The sequence below is a fragment of the Mauremys reevesii genome, linkage group 6 (genome assembly GCF_016161935.1).
Source record: "Mauremys reevesii isolate NIE-2019 linkage group 6, ASM1616193v1, whole genome shotgun sequence".
NCBI lineage: Eukaryota > Metazoa > Chordata > Testudines > Geoemydidae > Mauremys > Mauremys reevesii.
In genome coordinates, this window is record NC_052628.1 from 39,300,865 (window position 1) to 39,320,079 (window position 19,215).

At 41.5% G+C, this 19,215-nt stretch overlaps 1 protein-coding gene and 1 long non-coding RNA gene across 3 annotated transcripts in view; one reads left to right on the top strand and one right to left on the bottom strand.

Annotated features, from left to right (window-relative positions):
- The window catches only part of ADAMTS6 (ADAM metallopeptidase with thrombospondin type 1 motif 6), a 311,564-nt gene that overhangs the window by 183,595 nt on the left and 108,754 nt on the right, over positions 1–19,215 (bottom strand). The window lies entirely within an intron of this gene.
- LOC120408584 lies at positions 1,632–9,500 on the top strand. 2 transcript variants are annotated; one of them, XR_005600800.1, is made up of 3 exons: positions 1,632–1,693; positions 1,971–2,139; positions 9,208–9,500. It is a non-coding gene; the product is annotated as an uncharacterized LOC120408584 (long non-coding RNA). The 2 variants fall into 2 exon arrangements; XR_005600799.1 differs by lacking the exon at positions 9,208–9,500 and adding an exon at positions 8,496–8,795.

A 19,215-nucleotide genomic window follows, 5' to 3' on the forward strand; every position in this document is an offset into this window, starting at 1 on the left:
ATCATGTTTACAACATCTTAATAATTCATTTCATGTGCACACCTTACAAATAACAAATATTTTACAACAATAAAACCCTTTTGATTTCTTTCAAAATTTTACTATAGCATTTGCTTAGTCTTACAGAAAGTGGTATACCACAACAGCATTTTGCCTTAAAATAAAGTACACATCTTATTTGGTTTCTTCCTCAAAAACCTCAAAACCAAAGGAGCTATTTAAACTAAGGAAGGAAAAGCATAATATACATGTTACACATCACTCAACAGAAATAACTTTTTCTATTATTAGTTTTCCATGTCTTTTAAAAACTGCCACAGACAATCAAAGTCTGGCTCTAGTGGGCTTCATTTCAGTACTTAACTTGGTTAAATAAATGAAATTCTGAGTTAGTTAGGAAAAGAAGTTACTTATCTTGTACAGTAACTGGAGTTGCTTGAGATGTGTCCCTATGGTGCTCCACGTCAGGATGCACATGCATCCATGCACTCTTAATCAATGATTGTTGTCAATGGCGTCTGCAGTCCGTGCCTGTGTCCTAGACACCTTGGTGTTACAATACATGGGTAATATAAGGAAGGGACAGACCCCCTGCCACTCCAGTTCCTTCTCAAAAATGAAACACTTCAAGGCAGAAGGGAAGGAGAGCAGGTAGTGGAGCAGCCATAGGGACACACATCTCAAAGAACTCCACTTATTGTACAAGGTAAGTACAGTCTCCTTTTTCTTTGAGTAGTGCCCCTATAAGTGCTCCATATCTGGATATTCATAAGCAGTACCTCAATTACGAAGAAGGGTGCCAAGGAGTCAGACTCAGTACAGAGAGTAGAACAGCATCACTGAAAGGTGCGTCAGCTCTCAAAGAAGATGTGAGAGTGTAGTTCTGGGAAAAGCGTGTACACTGAAAGACCAGATGGCTGCCCTGCAGATGTCTGAGACATACGTTTTTCAGTAGGGCTTCAAAGGTAGATTGAGTCCTGGTGGAATGAGCAATCACCCTCGGAGAGGGGTGAGACCCCAAAGGCTTCATAACAGGTTAAGATACATCCTGCAATCCATTTGGACAAACTTTGGGCGTAAAACAAGGTCTTTTCATTCATTCTGCAATTGAGATGAAAAGCCTTCATGAAGCCCTAAGGGGCATAACCCTGTCTACATAAAAGGTGAGAACTCTTCTTACATTCAGTGAGACTTATTTCTTCTTTAGAAGAGTGAGGTTTGGAATAAAATACCAGTATGTGAGTCTCCTGATTAACATGGAATCCTGACGAAAGTTGAGGTCGGACGCAAGGGTGTGGCTGTAGCATCACTCTGTCATGACAGAACACTGGGGTCAGCCATCAAGGCTCTAAACACCCTTTACTGTTAAGCTTGCCTTACACAATCTGCAAAACAATTGGTCCTTACATGCAAGAAGCATAGATATTAGTAGTTAGGAAAGATGTATATAAACTGTGTAGTGTGTGACGTGAATTGGAATTGCAGTATCACCCTGTACCTAACCCCCCTGCATCTGGGCCTGGCTAGCATGTGCAAAGAGCTGTTATACACCTAATACACTAACCTAAATGATGACCTGGAGTCAAACTGAGTTTTTTGGATCCCAGAGTAATCTATGAAGTCTTCTTTCAGAACTGGACAAAGCATTCTGGATAAGCCAAGTGGAAAGGTCTCAGAGGGAATGCCAATGTAGGTGAGTTTTCAAATGTAGGTGTGTTTTTGACTATTAAGTAGTACTATTTGTTCCTCTGGAGAGTAGTCTTGTTCTATACCAGAAAGCCAGCTATTAGCCACACCTTGAGGTGAAGCACCAACATGTTGGCATGTGACAGACACACACCTCAGTGAGGAGATTTGTAGGAAAGCAGAGAGGGTCACAGAGATATGCAAACCAGCTCTTGGAACCACACCTGTCTCAGCCATGACTGCTATGAGGATGGCTACTAATTTTTCCTGTTTCAATTTGTTAGGACCTTGAGCAGTAAAGATGTTGGAAGATAAGTGTATAATAAAATGCAAGGTCAAGGAATGACTAGGGCATCTCCCATAGAGTTGCAGCTGTGCCCTCTCCTCGAGCAGAATGTACTGCATTTGGCATTGGATGGTGTTGCAAAGAGATCTATCTTTGGATGACACCAGGTAAGACGTATCTCTTGGAATATCTCCCACTCGTAGTCAATGTGAATATTCCTGATGAGACAGCCTGCTACTGTGTTCTATAGTCCTGGTAGATAAACTTCTGAGATATGCATGTGCTGTGATATGCACCAGTTACACAGTTTTATGGATTCACCACATAAGGACTGAGATCTTGCTCCTCCCTGTCTACTGATATAATACATTGCTGCTCTGTTGTCCAGCATTATTTGACAGCTTATTTGACGGAGTTACTGGCCTAGTGGAAGGGGAGAAATGTACATGTGATATATCTTGATTTTAGTGAGGTTTTTAACACAGCCCCACATGACATTCTCATAAACAAACTAGGGAAATGTGGTCTAGATGAAATTACTATAAGGTAGGCACACAACTGGTTGAAAGACCATACTCAGAGTAGTTATAAATGGTTTGCCATCACAATGAGAGGGTATATCTAGTGGGGCCCTGCAGGGGTCAGTCCTTGGTCTGGTACTATTCAATATTTCCATTAATGACTTGGATAATGGAGTGAACAGTTTGCTTATAAAATTTGCAATGGACACTAAACTAGGAGAGGTTGCAAACACTTTGTAGGACAGGATTAGAATTCAAAATGACCTTGACAAATTGGAGAATTGGTCTGAATTCAACAAGATTAAAATCAATAAAGACAGATGCAAAGTACTTAAGGAGGAAAAATCAAATGCAAATACAAAATGGGGAATAATTGGCTAGATGGTGGTAGTGTTGAAAAAGATCTGGGGATTATAGTGGATCTCAAATTGTATGAGTCAACTATGTGGTGCAGCTATGAAAAAGACTAATATTCTTGAGTATATTAACAGGAGTGTCATAGGTATGATATGGGAGGTAATTCTCCTGCTCTTCTTGGCACTGGTGAAGTCTCAGCTAGAGTACTGTGTCCAATTCAGGCATCACACTTTAAGAAAGATGTGGACAAATTAGCAATCTAGAGATGGGGTTCTTAACCTTTTTCTTTCTGAGACCTTCCCTCAACATGCTAGAAAAACTCCAGGGCCCAGCAAGGGTGGGTGGGGTGGGGTGGCTCTGGGCCAGGAGTGGGACTCTGGGGCATAGGCATACATTTACTTCTATTTTGGGGGGGCAAAGGCCAGCAAGGCTTGGGCCAGCTCTGCACAGTGGGGTCTAGGGAGGGGATGCCACCTCCACCCCCTGCCTCACCTCATCAGGCCACCCCACCAGTCTGGGGCTGTGTGCCGGTGATTACTCCCTGAGGGCTCTGCTGGGCTCGGAACTGCCTGGGCAGCTCTGATTGGCTGCTTGAGCAGTCAAAGAAGGTGGGGAGCTGAGGAGCAGCTGCAAGCCCAGGCACTAGCAGCACATGGGGGAATGCCACAGCTGCCCACTCTATGGCACCACCAGCCAAAGGAGCAGCTGCCCCTCACTGCCTGGCTTTGTCTTCCTGCCTAGGATCTGGCCAGAGGGTGGGGCCTGAGGAGGGCTGAGGGAGAGGAAGAGGTGGGGGGTGTAGCTGCCCTCTAGGACTACTTTGGGTAAGGCACTACAGTTTGGGGGACAACAGCCTGGTGCCCCCTCAACTCTGCTCATGGGCTCAAGGTTTCTGCTTGTGGTGGCAGGGCTTCAGGAGGATGGGGGGAGCTTGGGGTTTCAGCCCTGCAGTGCTCCCAGATGCAGAGGGGGTGTTTCAGCCCCGCACTGCTCCCAGCCTCAGCCCTGCGGGGTGGGGGGGAAGGGCCATTGCTTGGGGCTTCAGCACTGTGGGGGGGCGCCGAGCTATGGGGTTGCAGCCCCATGTCACTCTTGGCTTCAGCCCGGTGGGGGGAGGGTGCTAGGGCTCGGGGAATCGGGTTTCAGTGGTGGGGCTCCACACACCCCCTGAAAGAGCTTGCAGACCCTCGGTTGAGACCTGCTGATCTAGAGGATAGCAACAAAAATGATAAAAGATTTAGAAAACCTGACCTCTGAGGAAAGGTTAAAATAAATGGGTATATTTAATCTTGAGAAATGAATACTAAAGGGGTATCTGACAGCAGCCTTCAAATATGATAAGGGCTGTTATAAAGAGGATGGTGGTCAATTGTCCTCCATGTCTACTGAAAGAAGGACAAGAAGTAATGGACTTAATCTGCAGCAAGTGAGATTTAGGTTAGATATTAGGAAATACTTGCTAACTATAAGGATAGTTAAGCTCTGGAATAGGCTTCCAAAGGAAGTTGTGGAATCCCCATCACTGGAAATTTTTAAAAAAAGATTGGACAAACACCTGTCAGGGACGGTCTAGATTTAGTTGGTCCTGCCACAGCACAGGTCCCTCCCAAACCTACATTTCTATGATTCTATAATTATTCTGATCGGGTGGCCCCTGATGTTGAGTAAGAAGTATTGGCAAACATAACAAACCACTTTGAACTCTAATATGTTGATATGGAAGATCACCTCTTGAAGGGTCTATTTGCCTTGAGCTCTGAAAATTTGGAAGTCAGAATCTCAGCCTATCAGGAAGGAGAAGGATTTGTGAGAAGGTGGTGTTTCTTCTTCTTCAGCTGGCTCTTGCTCCTCTGTAAGATTCTGCTGGATGCCAGGTAGGTAGTTGTTGTTACTGACATGCCCTCTTACAAGACAGGATCCTGTAGAACTGGTCACCATAAAGGGCCCACAGGTTCCAATAAGCCCACAATGATGAGGCATAAGGGAAGGGGCAGAGCGACAATGTTGTTCTTGACAATGTTACCGGGTGCATCTCCTGCTGGGATTTTCCTCCTCAGAGTGTACTTTAAAGGAAAGTGGCTGGAAGGTGGAGGAACCTTGTATAGACACCTCAGAATTGGAAAGGTGTCAACCCCCATGTCTAACAGAGGGGCAAGTGATGGTGCTAGTAGTGGTGGTTGAGTCAGTACTGTAATGAAGAGGGTCCTGTAACGGCATTGGTACCAGAGGTTGATAGTTGGTTGGCTGGTAAGATGGTACTGGAGGATGTTTTGCCAGTACCAGCTGGAAATCTCTCTCTGTACCCTCAAAGTGTATCTGTGTGGCTGCTGACTGTTTTGGTACTATGAGTCACCATCAAAGATGGTAGGATCAGCAGGTAAGTAGGCTCTGGGAGGTGAGTTGGTGCCAGTGGAGAGTGTCTCTTGGAACCCTTCAGTAACAGTGATTCAGGATCTTCCAGTATTCAAAAGTCTTCCAGGACTAGAAGCCTGGATAGCATAAGGGACACAGGAGTCAGTACATTGGGTGGTACTAGAGACGGTACTGAAGTGTGATCAGTGTGCCCTTCATGTCTGGGTACAGAAAACAGCATTGATTATAGCTTGGCTCAGAAGTCCTTGTGTTTCAAAGGCACTGAGATCAGTGCTGATGCCACTTTAGGCTGTTTAGCTGATGGTGTCTCACGACAAGGGGTGGTCTTCTTAGCTGATGCCATGATCTTGGTACTAGGGGGGATGGGAACCTCTGCAGTACCGGTGCAAGATATCCTGAAACCAGATATAGGGAGTGACTTTCCCTTTCTCTTATTCCATTCTGGATATCCAAGATCTCCTTTGAGGGCCTAGATGGTTCTGAAGGACCACCAGGTCTTTGCTTACCATCACAACAGAAATGGTCACCAGGGCTCTCTGAGCAACTGGATCCAAGATATGGGGGGTGAATCAGACTCCACAGGTCTCAGAGTGCTCCAACAACACAAGTTTTAGTATGTTCTCCCTCAATTCCTTAAATATACTTTTAAAACCCAAGCAGATCTTACATTTGGAGGAGATGTGAGCTTTTCCAAGGCAGGAGAAGCAGCTTGAATGTTCATCGCTGTGGCAGAAAGACCTATGGCAGGTCTGGCAGGGTTTGAAGCCAGGATTTTAGGAATAACCTGTATTTGAGGCCATGGATTAATGCCCAGGAAAAAAAGCAAAGGCTCAGATCAGGCAAATGAAGAACGAAAGGGCAACCCTCCCTTCCTCTGCTCCCCCCGCCCAAGCACAAACTATGCTAAATAATAAAACAAAAAAGAAAGATTAAACGAGAGAGATGGCAAGCTAGTGGACACTGCAATGCTCTGTCTCAAGCTGCAGGCAGTTGAGAAGGAACTGGAGTCAAAGCGAGTCTGCCCCCTTCCCTATATACCCTTGTACCTGAGCATGAGGGTGTCTAGGGTACAGATGTAAACTGCAGAAACTGCTGACAAAAATCTCCTGTTAAGAGTGCACAGATGCATGCACATCCTGACGGAGAGCACCCAGAGGGCCACTACTCGAAGACCTATTACTACTTTAAAGTTATAACTCACTAATGGAATTATATTAAAAAGGATTTCAGGAGATGAATGCTTCATTTTAGTATATTTTACACTGTTTTTAAAATTACAAATGCAGACACCAGGGTTAAAAAAGATTCTAGGTGATACAAGCTCTTCTGTTCATATTATAATTTTTCTTTAACAATTTTGACACTATAATATTTAAATCGTAATTATATTTACCATACTGCTGTACACATCGATGTATTCAGGGCAATTATATACAACCTAATTTTGTAATGATTGTATAGAGGTATTGTAATGTCAAATGTAATCCAAAATGTAGTTTTTACAAAAATAAGATTTTACAAAACTTGAGTCCAACAAAAATGCATCTATAACGTTTTCCTGAATTTCTTGCAACTCTGTCCTGAAGTATTGCATCGGTACATGACAGAGATGGTAGGAGAGCTATTGAGGGGATGAAAGTAAAGGAGGTTAGCGGGGGATGGGCAAAGGCAGACGAGAATATGGTTGGAGAGATAGAATGTGGGTTTCAAGGCAGTATTACCTGCCTGAGGCTTGAGGCATGACCCCAAAAATCATCAGTCAGACCCCAAAAGTCATGAGATTCTTAAAAACTGAGATTTAAAAAATAATAAAGTTTATGCTTATTTGTCTTCTGGTTTCTGACCTTTTAGGGAGCATTTGGGACACATTTTTACTCCACAACCATGAGGGCTAGAAAATTCCCTTTTTCAATTAAAGCTATGATTCTCACATAATCACTTGCCTCCAGCAGCTGGGGTTTTAAGAAAAATACCGAGTATCACAAGATTCAGAATAAAATCACAAAAGTTGACAACACTGTTGAGAGCAGGTGTGGAAGTTAGGAGAAGGAGTGAAAAGAAAAAGGGATTAAGGAGTAGGGAAAGAGAAGGAATAATGAAATAGTGCTAGACAAAACAAGAGTCAGAAAGAGATGAGGATGAGGGAACAGATTATAGGAGTGGAAAAGATGAAAAGATCAAAAAAAAATTAATTAAACTGGAGTTACGGTTGAGAGTACTAATCAGTAACTTACAGGTAACAAATTTCATAGGAACATTGTAGTTATACAACAACCACCACCAATAATTGGTAACCTAGTAAATTCAGAGTTAAAGATAAACACAAAAGAAAGCCTAACATTTGAAAGTATGGAAATGCCCAATTAAAGTCACTCAAACAACCTTAACTCTCTCCTTATCAATAATCACATCCATCTTCATACCTACTTTGCAAGGTATATTATTTTGGGATTCAAGGATTTTTTTCAGAGGGCTTAGAATTTTTTCAAACCTCTGATAGTGAACTTCTTGCATCTGGAGAAGACTGTACTTGTACAGTTTGCAGACTGTCAAAAATACTCAACACATAGCACTGGTTTTATAAATGATTTTTTGCATACTTGTCTCCAATACTAAGTGTGATACTTAGTCACACACCAGCCATTGCTCTATTTATTAAAATACCATTTCATGAATTGAATCTAGAAGGTTTATGTATGTAGATATGATTTCATTGTGTCTAATGACATATACTACTCGTGGCACATGGAATCTTAATAAAGAATGGAGTGTAATTGCCTTCAGTATGCTATTTGTCTAATCAGTATTTTTCTATAGACTGTGGATGGCTGCAAAGGAGACTAGAGTCAGCACAACTACTTTACCCTGAAGAATTAAGTACTCTATCTTCCTAAGGCAAATGAGCAGCCTCCAATCTCATGAAACTACTTTGTTTGGCCATACCCATATTTAGTCTAGAAACAATCTTTCTGAAAATTTGTATCTTGGTGCACAAACATTGATGAGTGGACAGTGGCTGAGCTCCCCTGGCAGATCTCCTAGAGCCGATGTGGGGCTGTGCTTAAATAGCATGTTAAAGCACTGTGCAGTACTATGCAAGTTCCCACACAGCTCTGTGCCTCAGTTTCCCCTCCTGTGAAAGGGGGTTCATGGTAATGAGCCACCTTGGTAAAATGCTTTGAGATCCTTGAACAAGTTGTGCTGGAGGAGGGCAAAGTGCACAGATTGGACCAGTAATGCTACTTTTCCCTCTTTTCTACATTGCCTTTCAGCTTCTTCTTACTGGAAATTGTTTCATACAGCTCTCCTGCTTGCAGCATCCAGTGGCTACAGATCTAGGAGCTCTCTCATTCCCACTCCACCATGCATTTTTCTTCTGTGAGCCTCAAAGAACCTTGTTTCCAACAGAGTTTTCCCCACCCCCACCACTTCAGGAACACTATCAGCCAGAGTAGCCTGGCCTAAGCAGTCATTAGCCAGGGTCCATATGTGAGCCTATCCCATTAGTAAGCAGAAGCTGGTCTAAGCCACAATTCAGGATGTGTACCAACCATGCCTTCCGGCCTTTATTGCCCACAATTAATTAGACCCAGCACATCTTTCTCAGAATGGAGTTATCATACTCTGAGGAAGACAGACATTGGTTCCCATTCCATCACCCTCCATCCTCCTCCAACCTGCTCCCTGCTTGCCTTGTCCTACCCCTTTTTCTCTGGGCTGGGTGACTTGGTTAATTGGTCTACCTCTACCCCTAATTCCAAGTTAGACCCCCCCAAAAATCCTGATGTGCTACAAAATGAATTTTTACCCTCAGTTAAAGCTAAGAGCAATGATACTAAGACCCCTTTGCACCCTGCTTAAAGATCTTCTTCCTCATTGTCTTTTGCCTATGATGACTTTTGTGACATGATATCTTTCCTCTCATTTTCTCCTTTGCTCCACTATGGGGTGACACACACTATCTGGCTCCACACCTGGATGCAGACTCCATCTCACAGTCCCATCTGAGCCAGGCACCTTTCAACAGGATCAAGCTGTTCGAGGAGACTTTGGATACAGCCATCCAGGAAGCCACTGAGCTCAGTAAACTTCAACTTCCTAGTCAAGAAAAGGAAAAGAAAAGGTTCACCTTCAGATACTGACTATCAAGAACTAGCTCCAGTAGGGGTTACAAGTATATTTTGTTCCTCCAGAATCAGAAGCAACTTAATTGTTCATCAGCATCATTCTCCTCTGCTCCTAACAGCAGTGGCTTCCTACCCAAACTCCATAGATCAAGTCCCCTTTACACTCCAGCCTCCTCCTGCTCCCCCAGACTACATACTTTGATCTCTGTTGCCCCTCTTAACTTTGTTTCCCTTTAGACTTTATAAAGTCCACAGTACCTTCTGTGAACCTCTGTAAGTTAGTGGGATCATGGCAAAGTGCACACTGGAGTCAGCAGGGAGTTAAATCTGGGATTGGGAGTGAGAATGAAGGCATGGAACCTAGGGAGAAGACAGGTTTGAGAACAGAGGGCAGATGATTCAGGGCAGCCAGTGCGGGGGACTATGGAAATAGTAGGAGGGGCTGCAGGGATTCTCAAGGGAATCTTGTGGTGAGTGAGTGCCTTGCAGACACTCTGAGCTGTGGGAAGGGTAGGTAAGCTCTAGAGAATTTAGGAGCGGTGTAGGTCTACAGAAATCAGAGGGGATAAGGATGATGAAGGACTGTTGCCTGAGTTGTGCTTAGCTGATGCATTGCTGCTGATGGCTGCCACCTTCCCACTATAAAATTGTATACACGGTTACAGATAGTAAAATACCAAATAGTAAAACCCTAGTGTTACATGAATGGAAAGAAAGTAGTTTTGCAGTTGTGCCCAGGAAATCATGGTTCTATGTTTCTCCATCTTCCTTTTGAGCTCTATGACTGATTTTTTTCTCCTGTTAAACTGAAAGAAGGGTCATCACCATAGGAAAAGACCTTGAAACATGTACATGGGTGTGACTGTGTATGAAAATATTGCTGCCTGCCCCTTACTGGTGGGTTGTGAAGATTCTGCCACCACAGCCACCCATGCTAGGGTGAGGGGATTAGAAGATTCTGCTACCTTCTGTCTTCTTCAGTAGGATTTGAAGTTTATACAAGTATGTTTCCTCTTCAGAGGAAGAAATTTCCACCACTGGAAAAGTACAGCAACATCAATGTATAAGCCCCGCACCAGGCAAGGAGGGGTTAAGGACCTGATCTGGGCTGGATTGGCCCCACTCCTCCACACCTACAGGTCATCTCAAAAATGGAGGAGGCGTTTAAGAGGGAGGAAGTTCAGCTCAGTATCAGACAGCTCTGGGAGAAGAGAAGAACGCTAAGCTTCCCAGCTCCCAGAAAGAGAACAGAACCTATACCCTTGCCTACCTGAAGGCCCGAAGTCCCTCAATGAAAAGGGAGTAATATCCTATTCCTTCTGCTGGTGAACCAGCAGACTTTGAGCCAGACTGTGGCCAATCGAAGGTCCCTCTGAAGGAAAAGGAGCCAGTGGCCTGGTTGTAACCGTCTGTATATTTCTTTTTCCTGTGTTTATTTTGCTGCTTATAAATAGTGTGTTTGTTCCCTGGGACCAGAGCCCTGACAGGACATTAATGAGATAAGACTCCTGCTGGGAGGAGGATGTGGCCAGATGCCTCAGATTCAGTACATCAAAGGTTGGAGAGAGCCACTTCCTCTCCTCCCCAAATATTGACTAGGCGCAGGGAGTCTCATTTCCTGAATTCTTCTCAGCACCCAGAGAAGTTTTCAGAAGACATTCACGTAAGTGGGACTTCTTGTCACCAGAAAGGAATGGGGAAAGCTGTATATGTTCAAGTACCAGGAAAGAGATATATTGACAGTTTTATATGGTGGCACTACTGGCACAACCACTGAAGCTAAGAAAATGCATGAAAAATAAATATTCCAATGATGTCTGTTTCCTTTGGCAGGATGTAAGAGATGTCAGAAGCAGGTAACTAAGTTAGGAACTCTGGCTGCTTGTGGTTGGGGGGAGCAGTAGTCTGTTATTACTCATTTCTTTCCTCCAAAAAGTTCACCATTACAAACCTGCTTAGTGACTACTTTTCAGTTTGAAGGCTATCTACACAAGGGAAAGGGTTAGAGACCTGCTTTTAAAAAAAAATTACGCCAGTAATTTGACACATTTTAGAAGTTAATGATAGCCCAATGAGCCACTGTGACATTCCTAATTTACAAATATGCTTTTCCAAGTCTCAGAATTCATCCTGTGCTCTAAATCTTACCAATATATTTTAATTAACATCATTTGAAATTTCTATGACAAACAATTTTGAGAAAAGTTGTAGCAAAAAAAATCTTAAGAACATGACTAATGCCTATTTTTTCTAAATTACATCACTCAGAATAATTGTTCAAATCTCAGATTTGAACAACTAATAGTCCACTGGCCATAAAAAATGTCTCCATTGAATTTCATTGCCTTCATTTAAGGAGATCACAATAATCTGGGATACAGCAAGACTCACAGTCAAGAAACTGTAGCAGACTTCAACTTCAACCTCGGTGGAACATATGGAAGAGACAGTCTCTTCAGTAACTGGGCTTCAAATATCTTAGACTTCAAAGGTTTAACAACTTCAACTTCATTCAAAACTAAATTGGTAGGCTGTGGAGAGTGTGGCTCTCTGTTCATGGTGACCATACCGCTCAGAAGAAAAGCTATTGCATTCTGCAGCAGCACAGGCTCACAAAAGACTCTGAGTGTATGACAGTAATCCAGTTACAAAGACATGAATAAACGTGACAAGGTTCATATACAAGAGAAAGGGCTGCTTTTCCAGAGAGAAAGTGATATAGACTGCTATATCCTAGAAACAAAAAGGGATCCAACTAGGGAGGAAGTTAAATAGCAACTTCTAAAGTTAAACATTTTTAAATCTTCAGAACCAGTAACTTGTGCTGAAGAGCGCTAAACTAATTGTCTGAAAATCTCTCTCAGCCATTGACACTGATATTGAAGTACTGGGCAAGCCCGGAAGACTGAGAAAAAGAAAATAGAAAATATGTCTTGTCAAATAAATTAGATAACTCTTTTGATGAAATCATAAGTTTAGTTGACAAAGGTAACTATGTTGACACAGTACACCTGATAGAATATCACTCCCTTCTGAAAGGCACCTGACTTAATATTGCATGACATTCCATTAAAAAAATTAGCACCATACCAAATCAATAAAGCACAAATAAAATGGATTAAAAATTGGCTAAATAGTAGCTCTCAAAAAGGAACTGTAAATGGAAAACCATTATCCATTGGAAGCATTTCTAGTAGGATCCCACAGGGATCTGTTCTTGGCCCAATCCTATTTAATATCTTTATCAATGATGTGAAGGAAAATATAAAATTGTTGCTGGTTGTGCCTGCCCAGCACCAGGAGGAATTAATGTTGCTAGCACATGATTGTCCTTTTGCTGGTCATTTGGGGGCACTGAGAACCCACGAGAAGTTAAAGAAAAATTTCTATTGGCCAGGGAAGAATTATTGCAGGTCTTGTGAATTATGTCAAAAAGTAAAAGACCTGCAGGGCCCCAGAAAGTTCCTCTACACTCCTTGCCTGTGATACAAGAGGCATTTTACAGGGTAGCAATGGACACTGTGGGCCATATGTCATATCCTACCCAAAGGTGGAAGAAATATATCCAGGTGGTAGTGGATTTTGCCATTACAAATCCTGATGCAGTTGCTCTAATTAATATAGAGGCTGATTCTGTGCAAAAGCGCTTTTCACTCTTTTTAGCAGTCTGAGTTTCCCTAAAGAGATTATCTGACTATTGGTCAAATTTCATGTCTCAGCTATTCAGGGAGTTATGGAAGTTGTGTGGGGTGAAGCAACTAAAAATCACCCCATATCATCCAGAGAGAAATGGTTTGGTTGAGAAGTTCAATGAAACTCTAAAATCTATGCTTGGAATGTATGCAAATAAGAGAACCAAAGATTGGGATGAAATGTTACTGTACTTGCTTTTTGCTTATAGGGGAGTGTCCCAAGAGCCCACAGGGTTTGCTGCATTCGGTCTTCTATACAGAAAGAAAGTGAGGGACATCTAGATCTTATCCAAAACTCCTGGGAAGGAGACACTTAGGCACTTGAGGTTACAGGTTAAGAGGTGACAACTCTTCACTGATCTGGATTGTACCCCCAGAATGTGACACATGTTGTCATTAAATTATCGTTACTCTTACTTTTATAGTGTAATGTAAGGAGGAGGTCATGGAATTTTTTTAACTTTGAATAAGGGGTCAACAAGATGAAATGGCTGAGAAATACTGGACTAGATTATCATTAAGTTCCCTTCTGGCCTTAAAATCTAAGAAAACAAGACTTAGACTATAAATATTATTTGAAAGGCTATCACTATACTGACAAACACAATTCCAAATAAAAAAGCCCCCCTGGCCAACTAGCGCCAGTCTGTCTTATCTCAGTCCAACTTCAGCCAGTGCCCTCCTATCCAGGTCCATCAAATCTTCGTCAGGTACTGAGAAAGCAAACAAATGAAAAGGATACAGAAAGCTAAATATCATCGACACACAGGTACTGTAAATCAACACCTTATAATATTTCTCAGTGTATTTCACAAACATTGAACAATAGGTGTGATCCTATCAAAATCTGTGGCATTTTGCCTGTGGGAACCCCTGAGGAAGATAAAACATTATTCAACAGCATCCTCTGAAAATTGTGGGTTCAAATCTCGCTTGATCTCACACTGAAACGAAAGGCCTCCTCCAGTTCACCCAGCTGCAAAATGAGTACTTGATCCATCAGGTTAGGCAGTCAGAGGCGATCAGATGTGATGCTGGACCACATCATTCCCTTGTGTACTGCTGGGGAATTTTAGGAAAATCTGGCAGCTAACCTATAGAGCCTCAGCCTAGAGGACATTCACCCAGAACAGCACCAGCAATTTGTAGGGCAATGCTCTTTGGAATGTTCTAATGCACAGAGAGCTGGGAGGAAGGAGCATTGTCAACACCACTTACACAGGCATGGTTGGGGGCATCCTGCCACACGGCAGAAAACAGTAATCTGAACAATATGTAAGAAGCCACTAATCCTCTAGCACATAGGTTCTCAAACTGTGGTCTGCGGACCACTGGTAGTCCGCAAGTTCCATTCAGGTAGTCCGCGGTTAGTTCCCTCTAAGGTGCGCACCTGGATAGCCGCACACAAGAGAATGAAGGGCCACCCACCTAATTAGTGAAGCCGTGCAGGCATGGCTCCACTAATTAGGTGCCTGGACCCTGGAGCAGACACACATGTAAGGTGAGATGGTGGCCTTGGGGGAAATATGAGGTAGGTGGGATGAGGCAGTGGGGTGAGACGAGGGGGTGGGGGGAAATTTGGGATGTACAAGGCTGCAATGGCCAGAGAAAGAAGCGACTTTCCCCAGCTCCAGGGCTGCAGCTGCCAGAAAGAGATCACCCTCCTTCTCAGGCTCAGCTCTGTGGCTGATGTGGCGGGGGAGAGAGGGAGAGACCTCCCCCTCCTTCCCAGCCCCAGTTCGGGGGCTGCCACAGCGAGGGAGACCCACCTCCTTCCCGGCCCCAGCTCAGGGGCTGCCATGGCGAGGGAGAGAGGGCACATCCATCGCATTAGAAAGGTAAGACTACTGATATTAAAATATGAGTTGTGTGCTTTTATTTGTAGAACAAAAACACATTAATTATTATTAAGGGTTTTTTTACATAGCGCTTTTATCCAAAACGCTTTACAATAGTTAGCTAATGGTACAAACAACATTTGGAAAGATCGCTAAATGGTCCGTCGAGACCCTCAACAATTTTCAAGTGGTCCACGAAAAAAAAAGTATGAGAACCACTGCTCTAGCTGAAGAAAAACATGGCTAAGTGATATAGCTACTAATCAAGTTTTAACTATGTTGTGGGGAAACAAATCATATTTAGCTCAAACTACACCAGTAATGGGTTACAAATATAGTTAGACTTTGTCTACACTACGCAACTTTTAGTGACATGGCTTTGCCGCTACACCTGTGCTCCTAAAAGGCACGCAGTGTAGCTACTGTTTGCAGGGGGAGAGACTCTCCCGCTGACAAAAAACTTCCACTCCCAACAAGCAACAGTAGCTCTGTCAGTGGGAGAGTGCTCCTGAAGACAAAGCACTGTTCACATCAGTGTTTTTCCTCGACAAAACTTTTGACTTTCGGGGGGTTGGGGGGGTGTTTAATACCTCTGAATGACAAAAGTTTTATCATTCACTTGCTAGTGTAGACAAAGCCCTACAAGTTGTGCTGTGGATAGGACCTTTCTTTCTTCTTAAAATTTTTAATAAATTATGAGTGACTAACTTATTTGTTTTTGGGAGTACCAAAAAATTGATTTATTCATTGAAGGCCCAACTCTACCATTTTTACTCACACTGAATAGTATCTTACATTGCAAGTGGTCCCACTGAAACCCTTAAGGGCCCACTCCTGTAGTGCTTAGTCATATAAAATATCTATAGAAATCAGTGAAAGTTTTACCTTAGTAAAAAGTGAAGGATCAGGATCTCAACTATGCAGTTGTTATATTGATATGCAAATAATAAAACCCAAGTGTGTTTTATTGCCTTCATTATGTAATTTTTCAATTCTATTAATGTTTTATCTATTTGATGAAAATTGGTAAAAACATCTAAAATACAAGATGTAGATGTGGAGAACAGGAAAATATTTGTATTATTATTTGAAACATCACATGCCCCTCAGCATATGTGTGATATTATACTACCTGAATAATTAGTTACACCAAGAAGGGTCATTTAAAAAAAAACAGGCAGGGAATGTAAAACAGTGGTCTAGATAAGGAGCATCCCTTCAAACACAATAGCCAGGTTTACTGCCATGAAGAGAGGGAGTCCTCTTCCTCAATCCTGGCAACAGGGCTGTTTGCAAGGTTGGAAATCTGGAGATCAAAAGACACAGATCTGTTAAATGATCTGCCCTGGGAAGAGAGGGGGGAGAATTGTCAGTGGATGTAGGCTGACACAGACAGGGGTCTGCAGCAGGCAAGCTTTACCTTGGTCCCCAAGAAATCAGGGGACACCAAAGCTAAATCACGTCTACCTAGGGATTTGAGGGGAATGCAAGGCATAAGATAATATGCCTACAGGTCTATGTTGTTTTAAATCCATTTCTCAATGGCTCTGTATGTTTTGGCAAAATAAAAACTTTGTTTTGATGAAGCTGCTTTTGTGTCACTGCACACTTACTGTCCACATACTCCTGAAGGAAAAGTCTAGCAGGAGTCAAGCCCACTGAGACTGCTAAGTAACAGAGTTGATTAACCCGGACACCCAGCTGGAGAGTGGCTGGATCTCAGGATCCCACCCAAAAGAGAAATGGAGGCACAGGCCTGCCACTTGAAAGGGATGCTCTTGGGGAGAGTGGAAAGGGAGCAGCCTACTCAGGGACCATGACTGTGTATACACAAGCATACAAAGAAGTAAAGGAAACTCAGCAAAATGTGGGACCAATTTTTTTAGTACAAATAATGAGCCAGATCCTCAGGGTTTCATGTGAAATAAAATTTTCAAAAACAAGTGATTTAGGAGCTTATGTTCCATTTTCAAAAATGACTTAGGCACTTACATCTTAAATTCCATTGACTTTCACTGAATGTCATGAAGGAAACATTTTCAAACGGGCTTAAGTGATTTAGGAGCCTTTGTTTCACTGACTTTCCATGAAACCTAAGCTCCTAAATCATTTAGATGCTTTTGAAAATGTTATCCACTGGGCATAAATTAACCCAAAACTCACTGTAAACTTTTCTTTTTAATTTAGCAAATCTGCGGTTAATAATTTATTGTGTGAGCTAGCAGGCTTGGTGTGGGAGATACTCTCTCATTTCAGACTCCAATGTATGTCATGAGGGGCAGTAAACCAGTATAATGAAGTATATCTGATAGAGCTATGTGAGAACCACAATTTCTATTTTGCAAGAAATTCCACCATTTCAAAATTTATTTTGTTCTGAATGAAAATTAAAACAAAGAATTTTGAAATTTTCCATGAAATGTGATTTCTGACAAAAATTGTTTTTGTTGTCAATCAAAACATTTCAATTTAAGCATTTTTAAAAAATCATAATATTAAAAATTTCTAAACAAAAAGTTGTTTTGAAACAAAAAACTCTAATTTTCTGTTCTGAAGATGTCAAGATGGAACATTTGACCTTGTCAAAATACAGTTTTTCATTTTTTCCCCCAAAACAAAATATTGTTAAAAACAACACATTCCCATGGGAAGTTTCGACAAAAGGCATTTTTCAATGGGAAAATGTCCATTACAAATTTTTCAACCAGCTCCAATATATGCCCAGCACTGTGGCTTTAATTAAGTCACCAACAGGAAAGTATGGTTCTTAAATAGAAGCCACTACAAAAACAAAACTTATACTCCAATTGAAACCACAGCAGTTCATCCCTGTGCAATCTAGTTCAAGGTTCAATCTCTATCTATGATCCATTATACTATAATTTAATTTTTCCAAACCTGTATTATGCAGCAGGACAAAACAGGGCATGTTTTATTGGTCTATTAATACATACTTTGAATATGTAAGGAGACATCCCAAAGCATGTTTTATCGGCATTATAAAACATGCCCTATGCTATTTTACTGCCCTCATAATATTATCCTTGATTCTGAAAAAAAAATCATTTCAGTTAAATTGTTCATAGTGGTAAAAATGAGAAAATATAGAGGAAATAATACTCAGTACATTTTTCTATTATTTCCAAACATTTTTTTTACTCTAAGCTTCTTCACTTTCATAAAGGTGCAATAATGGTTTTACCATCCTCTCACTCTTAAATTATCATTCAATTATTACATATCTTATTCCATTTATTTGGAAGTTAAAAGATCCACAGCATTAAAATAATTGTTTTACTACAGGCGAACAATAAGGAAAAGATGAAAAACTGGCCATCCACATAAAAAGTTCTTAGAATCTGATCCCTAGTTTATTATGAATCAGTTTCACCAGGTTAGGAGACTCACTACAGTCAATGAATACTAAGCACTAATTTGTAAGGGCAGATATAAAAGAGTAATACTCACTTTCAATATCAGCAAGCAAATCTATCCAAATACTGTAAAATGTAAAATTCCTTACACTTAGAAACAGCTCATTCTTAGCTAATATTTAGCCCAAATGAGGCTAACAACAAAAATAGAGTCTGCATATGACCCTTTCCTATAGCGCAGTTGAACTGTGATATTTACATAATACAATAAGGCATTTTCTATCAAGGAAGTCATACAATTCTAATCACTCTGATGTGGAGAAGAGCAGATACTTGTCTGGCGAGCCAACAATTCTCCTCATCTGACTCAAATCCTATATGACACATTATAATTTTCTCCAGCAGAATGGAAGCTTCTTCAGTGTCTCCAAAAAATGTAGTATTTGCTCAAATACAATGTCCTTAATTTACAGCTTAAATTGTTGCTGCTTCTACATTTACTCAAAGTTTTAATCAATCAAGCTCACTCTAGCCTGTGAAATCTGTGGCCCCTTTAGAGTTTCGTGTTCAGCTTGAGTTCCTCAAGGAGCTGGATGTGTACAGTGGTCTTCCCTTTCAACAGCCGATATAGTAAGTTGTAATGTGATAGAATTCTACTATGCATATATTGGAACAGCTGTATGAACAACATATGGAATCTGCCCTCTAGCAAAAGGTGGGAAATGAAGGCCTGATTTAAAAAATGTAAAAAAGCATGCAGAAAATAATGTGTTGGATTTAAATTTAAAAAAATTGAGGCCATATTTATACATTATAAGGATCAGTAGAGGACATAAATACAATTTGTGTGTGTATGTAAGAATTCACCTTTATTGTTTCTCTACTTCTAAAGCTTTTGAGATATCTTAAGTTCTTGAGGCAATAAAAAATTTATTTAAAAATGTTTTAAAGAAATGTTATT